General features: G+C 48.6%; 1 non-coding gene across 1 annotated transcript; it reads left to right on the forward strand.

The window, feature by feature from the left end:
• Window positions 1–1,074: 1,074 nt before the first annotated feature.
• Window positions 1,075–1,193, forward strand: LOC137501395 (5S ribosomal RNA). The gene has a single exon (XR_011018538.1). It is a non-coding gene; the product is annotated as a 5S ribosomal RNA (ribosomal RNA).
• The last annotated feature ends 7,570 nt before the right edge of the window (window positions 1,194–8,763 follow it).

The raw sequence follows: 8,763 nt of genomic DNA on the forward strand, positions 1-8,763 counted from the left end.
TCAAATACACGCTGAAACCGGGTGCCCCCAGCCATTCGTTTGGATTCTCAGTAGCTACACGAGACAACCATGCCTCCTAAGACTAGCGGAAAGGCCGCCAAGAAAGCCGGCAAGGCCCAGAAGAACATCTCCAAGGGAGATAAGAAGAAGAAGCGCAAGAGGAAGGAGAGCTACGCCATCTACATCTACAAAGTACTTAAACAGGTACACCCTGATACTGGCATCTCCAGCAAGGCGATGAGCATCATGAACAGCTTCGTCAACGACATCTTCGAGCGTATCGCCGCGGAGGCTTCCCGTCTGGCCCACTACAACAAGCGCTCCACCATCACTAGTCGGGAGATCCAGACTGCCGTCCGTCTCTTGCTGCCCGGAGAGCTGGCCAAGCACGCCGTCAGCGAGGGCACCAAGGCAGTCACCAAATACACCAGCTCCAAGTAAGGAGCTACAGGGAATAACCACCCTTCTTAAGAAACGGCCCTTTTCAGGGCCACCACACCTTTAAAAAAAAGAGCAGTTGTGTTAGCCTCTTACCCTTAAGCAAACCAAAGGCAAGTGAAAAGGGGGACATCACATCAAAGTGGTTAGCATTGTTACTTTAAGGTCAAAAGAAATTGGAAAACCTCATAATAATAATAATAATAATAATAATAATAATAATAATAATAATAATCGTCGTCGTTAACACCATCATAGCCGGACGGATTATTCAGTCCTTTTGCCGCTTGAAACGACAATCGCACCGCCGTCAACAACAACAACAACAACTACTACTACTACTACTACTACCACGGGGCCCTGGGTCTTTCTTTCTTTCTTTTCTTTCTTGAGGAGATTGGTTGGGATTGAATGTAGGCCCTGGGTCGAGTTGGGGTTAGGTTACGACGAAGTGAGGTTAAAACTACTCGGGTTAGGTTCCGCCGCGCCCCGCCGCGCGCGCTCAGTACCGCCCTCGTACGCTCCTCCATCGCGATCTCCGAGCAAAGTCTCGTCTCGACAACGCGCCCGCCCACCTCCAAAGAATAAATAACCGTTGCCTTCTGTACACATGCATCAATGAAGACTTCCTTTCTCGCCAACGGCCATACCATGTTGAATACACCGGTTCTCGTCCGATCACCGCAGTTAAGCAACATTGGGCGTGGTCAGTACTTGGATGGGTGACCGCTTGGGAACACCACGTGCCGTTGGCTCAATTCCCTTTTTACCTACTATTCTGATCTCTAAATAACCCTTTATCATCAACTTTAGCCTTACGGCTGCACAAATGTCGAAATTGATCGATTTTTGTTACATGTGAAACTAACCAGATGTTCTTAACTTTCCAACATGATTCAAGTTTATTGTAGATACTTAACTTCCTCCGAGGTGCCCGCCTAACCTGACCTGATGATGATGATGATGATGATGATGATGATGATGATGATGATTATGCGAGAGAGAGAGAGAGAGAGAGAGAGAGAGAGAGAGAGAGTGTGTGTGTGTGTGTGTGTGTGTGTGTGTGTGTGTGTGTGTGTGTGCTGTTATTTTTCTTTTAGGTTAGTGCAGCATAGTGTGCCCTGTCTGTAGGCGGCCCCTCACGGATTCTTAACTCTTCATTCTACTACGTCCTATTTCGCGTAAGATTACAGGTAAGAAGGGTAATCAGTGCCAGGGCGGAACGTGGGTTCGAATCTCCCTGCCCGCCAAGAAAATCGCGAGGAAGATGGTTTCCAAACAACGTCATCGACACTGTCGTGATAACAATGAAAGCCGTGTCCTAGCAACCGCACGCCGCATGTAGCAGCCCTTCAAAGAGGCGAAAAATGATTTCATTTTATGTTCTTTCAGGTAAGATAAGATACTATCGCTGACCCGTTGATATAACGACGACGTTCGGTAATAAGTTGCAAGTCTGTTGTGCGCTATTCTCTGCAGGTAACTGGGCGTCTCTCATAAGCTTGCTTACGAACGATGATGTACTAGTGCAGGAGAGTGACCCTTGTGCGCGTGTTCCGACAAATCGTAGCATTGACTCCCAGGACTTTGCATTTCTACCTAAGATGAGACGGTTTCCTAATAAGACTGAGAAAGTAACGTTTTCGACGACAAGTGTTAGTTGAAAGTGTCGTGACGTTTTAGGTTAGGTGACGTGAGGAAAGTGCTCGATTTCAGTAGCCTGCACGTCGGCTGACCGACCTTTCGGCAAGTGATGAATTCCATAGAACTAACCTCAACTCCCCATATAATTACCGTTACCGTCCTGGATTTAAATAGGCCATTCTGAGCTCAACTTGGCGAGTTCGATTCCGGTTCACTCCCTTGGTATTTGAATGGCCAAACACGTCGGCCTAATGCCTGTAGATTTACGGGCACGTAAAATAGAAGAACTCCTGCGGGACAAAATTTCGCCTCAGCGGCGTCTCCGGAAACGGTAAATAGTAGTTAGTGGGGCGTAAAGTAAATAACATTTTTCACTACCTACCACTACTACTTCCTGTTAGGCCGGTACGGATTTTTCGTACTTCGGCAATAATACGTCCATTTGCCCAGCACCTGAACACTGCGTACCTGTACGTCCTACTTTTTCCTCCTTACCTTAGTACTACCGGTTAGAATTCAAAGAATAGGGAGGTTAGGTATCCTGCGTCTAACACGGTCGCCCTTTCACTGCTACCCGGGTCCTATATCCTCTTTTCTGCTGAAGACAAACACCTCAACTTCTCTTCTTAATGTTAATAACTACAATCATCATCTTCATTACCTGATTGCTTTCACGAGTTCGCAGGAATTGATAGGCCTAGAATGGAGACCCTGTTCTAAGACATGATTGCAGCGAACCGAGCAAAAGGGGCATAAACTGATCGTGGATCTGCTAACTTCAAGCTAAATTACGCACACTTTTATCATCACCAGTCTTGAAAACTGGGAGGGAGGCCTGCATCTTCTCATTACAGGGTAGATGCTAGATATTTCGGGTGCAATATACTGCAGGTTAGGCTTGGATCACCTAAACTAATTAAGAAAAAATAAAAATCTTGAGGTACCGTACCGGTACTGGTCTGGTCTAGTCATACGAAGAGTAACCCTAGCGCAGCTGGCCTAAAAATCATCAGGTCCCTTTACGCATATCCTCCCATGAATGTAAATGACTCGGTATCCCTCATTACGGTACTTCAATTGATATTTGAGGGAAGAGGACTCTTAAACCTCCTGTTTTCTTCACAGGGTATTCTTTTACAGCACAAACTTGAGTAGTAGTAGTAGTAGTAGTAGTAGTAGTAGTAGTAGTAGTAGAAGAAGAAGAAGAAGGAAGGAAGGAAGGAAGGAAGGAAGGAAGGAAGGAAGGTTGTAGTCAGGAAGGGCATCCAGCCGTATAATCACACCGAATCCACATGGCGAGAGAAGTTGTGTTAACCGTGCATCTACCCTGTGTTAGATCCTTCCTTCCTTCCTTCCTTCCTTCCTTCCTTCCTTCCTGATTTCCATCTGCAAGTAAGAATTGAACGTCCAACGTGTTAACCCAACACGTATTCCTGCAATTCCCGGCGTCGTTCGGACCAGGAGAAAGAAAGAAAGAAAGAAAGAAAGAAAGAAAGAAAGAAAGAAAAAGTTCCTTACACGTCGAAAGGGACATAGCATTCTCGCGGTTTCGCACTTTACTGACCTTATTCTTTTTTGAGGTTAGGTATGCCGCTGTACTTGTAAGTCAAAGAAGTAATTGCGTAGCCTTTTTGTAATTACATTCGACGTAACCTCAAACTTTAATACTATTATTTGAAGTCAGTTCACGCGATCGTCTTCGTTCTATGCTGCTAATAGTGTGATCGATTCTCGCCGCAGCCAGTAGGTTATTTTAAGGAGGCATACTCTCACTTAATGGCAGCTTTGAAACCAAAGGTCGGTTACGAAAGTTAGGTAAAAGTCGTCGTCGTCGACATAGTAGTAGCGGTAGTTGTTTTTTTTTTAATAGCCTTAGCCTACTGTTGTTGTTTGTTGTTTGAGTCACCAGTCCGTAGACTGGTTTGATGCAGCCCTCCACGCCACCCTATCCTGTGCCAACCTTTTCGTTTCTATGTAACTATTGCATCCTACATGTGCTTGTCATGTCCGTACCTTGGTCTACCCCTACAGTTCTTACCGCCTACACATCGTTCTAAAACCAACTGAATAAGTCCTGGGTGTCTTAAGATGGGTCCTATCATTGTATCTCTTGTTCTCATCCAATTTTTTCTGAAGTTGTTCTCTGTAGGCAGCTCCCTCGGAAGCTTCTGTCTACCTCAAGCTGTCCAACTTGAGGGAGGACGCGATCGGCTGTAATATTGGAACAATTAGTAATACCGCCTGGTGTAGATATACTATATATGGGCTTCTTTTCGATTGTGAATAGGCCTAGAGATATTCGGTCCTGGCTTTGTTGCCCGGGGTAGGCGGGACGTTTCTACCAGGCTGTGCTTCCCTCCTACAGGTCAGGGACAAAGTCTTTCGTGAGACTTAACCGGCTGTCTTCCGGTCTGGGCCTTAAGGTACGCCCTGAAATACACCTAGACGTTCTAGGATTCCTCTTTAACTAGGCTTCTCTTCTCTTCCCTTACAAGGGCCTTAAAACAGCAGGAAGTGAGAGAGGGTACCTGACCGTGAGGCAAGTGCCTATGGCCCTAAATACTGCGACTAAAATGAACTTAAAGAGCTAGCAAGAGACCTGGAATCTGACAAGTCGTGGAAACTAGTCCCTAATTTATATGTTTCCTTCCTTATGCCCTTTTATGCAATGCTATTAGAGGCAGATTACGGTGGGTCTCCTTGCTACTGCAGAAATCCACCTGAAGGCCGAACGTCCCTTGCTCTCATTCGAAAGTGGCTAGAGTCCACAAACAGTTCTCTGCCTTGGCAGCTAGAGGAAGGATGGGACTTCCTTCAGGTAAGCGGTGGTCGCTCCCGGGGGCGTCGCGACGACGGCGGCTGCCCCTAAATGTCGGCATGGAGAGGGAGCTGAGGAAATGCTGTCCATGGAACACACCTGCGCCAGGACGCCCTGAACAAGGCGGGCAGCACTTCTTTCATTTGAGGAGCAGCATTAATCCTTTGGCTATCCCTTCCTACCTTGAACTGAACCTTCCGCCGCCCCCACGGGACGCAGGGTGCACGAGAAAGGAGCTAGGAAGCACGTCCCCAACTTATCGCCGCGCAGCCCACCCGACAGCTAGCCACTGCTGTTTCCTGCGCGGTCCGAGTAGCCTGATACACTCCGCCATTTTCAGGGAAAATTTAACACATTCGCACCGTGACCATGGCTGACACAGCAACAGCATCGGCAGCATCTGCACCCGCCTCGGCTCCGGCCCAGGCGTCGCCCAAGAAGAACAAGGCTTCCGCATCCAAGAAACCTCGCACCAAGCCTGCCCATCCGAAAACCTCCGAGATGGTGGGCAGTGCCATCAAGAGCCTCAAGGAGCGAGGTGGATCTTCTCTCCAAGCTATCAAGAAGTACATCTCTGCCAACTACAAGGTGGACTCTGAGAAGCTGGCGCCATTCATCAAGAAGTACCTGAAATCTGCTGTGGCTTCCGGAGAGCTGGTCCAGACCAAGGGGAAGGGAGCTTCAGGTTCCTTCAAACTCGCCTCAGCTGCCAAGCCGGAGAAGGCCAGCGCAGCCCCTGTCAAGCGGTCCGCCGCCCCCAAGGAGAAGCGCATCCCCAAGGCGAAGAAGGCTGGTGGAGCCAAGGCTGCAGCCAAGAAAGCCATTTCCAAAAAGCCTGCTGAGAAGAAGAAGGCAGCTCCTGCTCCCAAACCAAAGCAGAAGGCTCCTTCCAAGGCTAAGAAGGCCGCCAAGGTGCCCACTAAGAAACCTAAGGCACCTAAGCCTAAAAAGGCTGCTAAGCCCAAGGCCTCGCCTAAAAAGGCACCAGCTAAAAGGAAGTGAGGTCATTTCATGATCTTGCTTCCTTCCACCCGCACCTCTTGCTCCCGTGGGAGCAGAGGAAAAACGGCCCTTATCAGGGCCATCACCTTCTTTCTAAAAGAGCCTATGAAGTCTTGAGCGTGAAACCTGGCCCCCCCTCCTACCTTTGTCTCGTAAAGGGGCAAGTCTGCATAAGTGCCCCGCTACTCTGTTGTTGTTTTTATTATTATTATTATTATTATTATTATTATTATCATCATCATCATCATCATCATCATTATTTAGTGTTTTCTTTACTGTTATTGCACTTGGAGTTTTCCTTAATCCCCTTGGCACAACAACTGCAACAACCACCTTCAAGATTTATATACTTTGTTATTATTATTATTATTATTATTATTATTATTATTATTATTATTATTATTATCACCACCTTTATTATTCACTATTTTCTTTACTGTGATTGCTCTAGGACTCTTCCCATCGACCCCTGGAATTAAAAAAAAAAAAACTACAACCACCGCCTTCAAGATGTATATACTTTGTCATTATTATTATTATTATTATTATTATTATTATTATTATTATTATTATTATTCAGTTTTTTCTTTACTGTGATTGCACTTGGAATGTTCACATCATCCCCTGGAAACAACAACAACAACCACCACCACCATCATCATCAAGATTTATATTATTATTATTTATTTATTTTTAAAAAATATTTTAATTCACTGCCCGTGCTAGCTCAGAGACTACGACTGCTCTTTCTGGGATATTTTGGTGGCCCTGAAAAGGGCCGTTTGGTGAAAGGTCCAGCGTTAAGCAAGCTCCGGACTTAGGCACGCTCCCCTCGGATGCGGCGGGCGAGCTGGATGTCCTTCGGCATGATGGTGACACGCTTGGCATGGATGGCACACAAGTTGGTGTCTTCGAAAAGACCCACCAGGTAGGCTTCGCTGGCCTCCTGCAAGGCCATGACGGCCGAGCTCTGGAAGCGCAGGTCGGTCTTGAAGTCCTGAGCTATTTCTCTCACGAGCCGCTGGAAAGGCAGCTTGCGGATGAGCAGCTCGGTGCTCTTCTGGTAGCGCCTGATCTCACGGAGGGCCACGGTACCGGGTCTGTACCGATGAGGCTTCTTCACTCCACCCGTGGCAGGCGCGCTCTTACGGGCAGCCTTGGTTGCCAGCTGCTTGCGGGGGGCCTTGCCTCCGGTGGATTTACGTGCAGTCTGCTTCGTCCGGGCCATGACGTACGGTACTCACTGTCGACACGCTGCAGGGAGAATAAAAGAGCTTGCTCCCGCTCGCCTTGTTTTATTCCTTCGCTTCCCCCTCCCTGTGCTGCAGCAGCGCTGCCATTCGCTAGCCAGTTGCCGACGTCACCGGGGCCAGGCTCGTTCAACAAAAGCACAAGCAAAAGCGGGGCCTGGCACACAGACACAGACATTCCCGAGCGAGCGAGCGGAGAAGAAGGAGCTCAGAGAAGAGAAGAAGAGGTACGCTCTGATTGGAGCGCAGCCAGCAGCAACCAGCAGCGAGCAAGCAGCGAGGACAAGGCCGCCTAGTGCCTTCCCCGCCGAGTCGCAGCAGTCAACGGAGCTGTAGGGCGGGCTTGCCTACCCTACATCCAAAAAGAGCAAATTGTCGGTCCCGCGGTGTTCTGTCGCAGTGTCCGCTTGCTTCTTGCCGGGGAGACACCCCTCAAAAAACTGTTGCCTGAAGCAACGGCTCTGAGCAGGCACACTCTCTTGCCTTGTCCGAGGTCCGCCTACGGGTGTTTGACCTGCCCTCCCCTGCTATCAGACCGGCCCCGTGCCCTTGGTCATATCGATAGCTCGTAGAGCGTGCAATCTAGGTAGGATTACACAACCTGGTGCACACCACTCACCTACACTGCTAAGCCATGTCAGGCCGCACTCACCAGAACAACACTTCCGGCAAACCTGGCCGGTCTGGGGTGGATCGAGTAGCCTCGGGCCGTCCTAGTTATGTCGGAAATCCACCAACACCAGGCTCACACCTAGCCCGTAAACTCGAGGTACGCAATCAGTACTACAATCAGCCTCCGAGGGACCCCAGATTGAAATCTGCCCTGCCGACAGTAGATGAAGCACTAGGCTCGCGTATCAACCAGATAGCCGAGTCATTGAGACCATACTTCGAAATGGCGCCGCCACACCCCAGGCTAAAACCTGCAACGCTGACCACGGACTCCCCCCAGTATGAAGACGAGGACGACTACGAGTCTGTAGACGAAGGATGCGAGGTTTATCTAGGGGATGAACCCTCGCACAACCTAGTCAACCTCATTCACGAGAAGAAGAAGAAGAAGAAGAAGAAGAAAACAAGTACACCTGCACCTACGGCCGAAAGACAACAGCAGACCCCGGTATCAGAAGAGGTACCGAAGCCGAGAACAGAGACACAAGGCCCCACCACCTCGACCCAGGGCGAAGCAGGAACGCCCTCTACCATGAAGAAAAGGACCTTGGCCGACACGTCACCAGTCATCACCGAGGAATCTGCACTTCAAACCAAAAGAGTACATACCACTACGGACGCTGATGGATTCATAACACCACCGAACAGAAAAACTGCCCAGCCGAAGGAAAAAACTGCTCCAAAACCAGTACCCGTAAATAACAGGTACGAACAGCTAGAGAAAATACCAGAAGAAATAAACATGGACACAACCAGTAGAACAGCAAGGCGAAAACCTCCTCCCATCATCATCAAAGAGGACGCCATGCCTTACTCAGGCCGAAGAGACTTCATCAAATCGTGTATTAACGGACAATTCACTGCGCGGGTAGTCCGAAATAACGTAGTCAAATACCTTCTGACTACTATGGAAGACTACCACGCGTTAGTGAAGGCACT

Source organism: Anabrus simplex, chromosome 6 (genome assembly GCF_040414725.1).
Source record: "Anabrus simplex isolate iqAnaSimp1 chromosome 6, ASM4041472v1, whole genome shotgun sequence".
Lineage (NCBI taxonomy): Eukaryota > Metazoa > Arthropoda > Insecta > Orthoptera > Tettigoniidae > Anabrus > Anabrus simplex.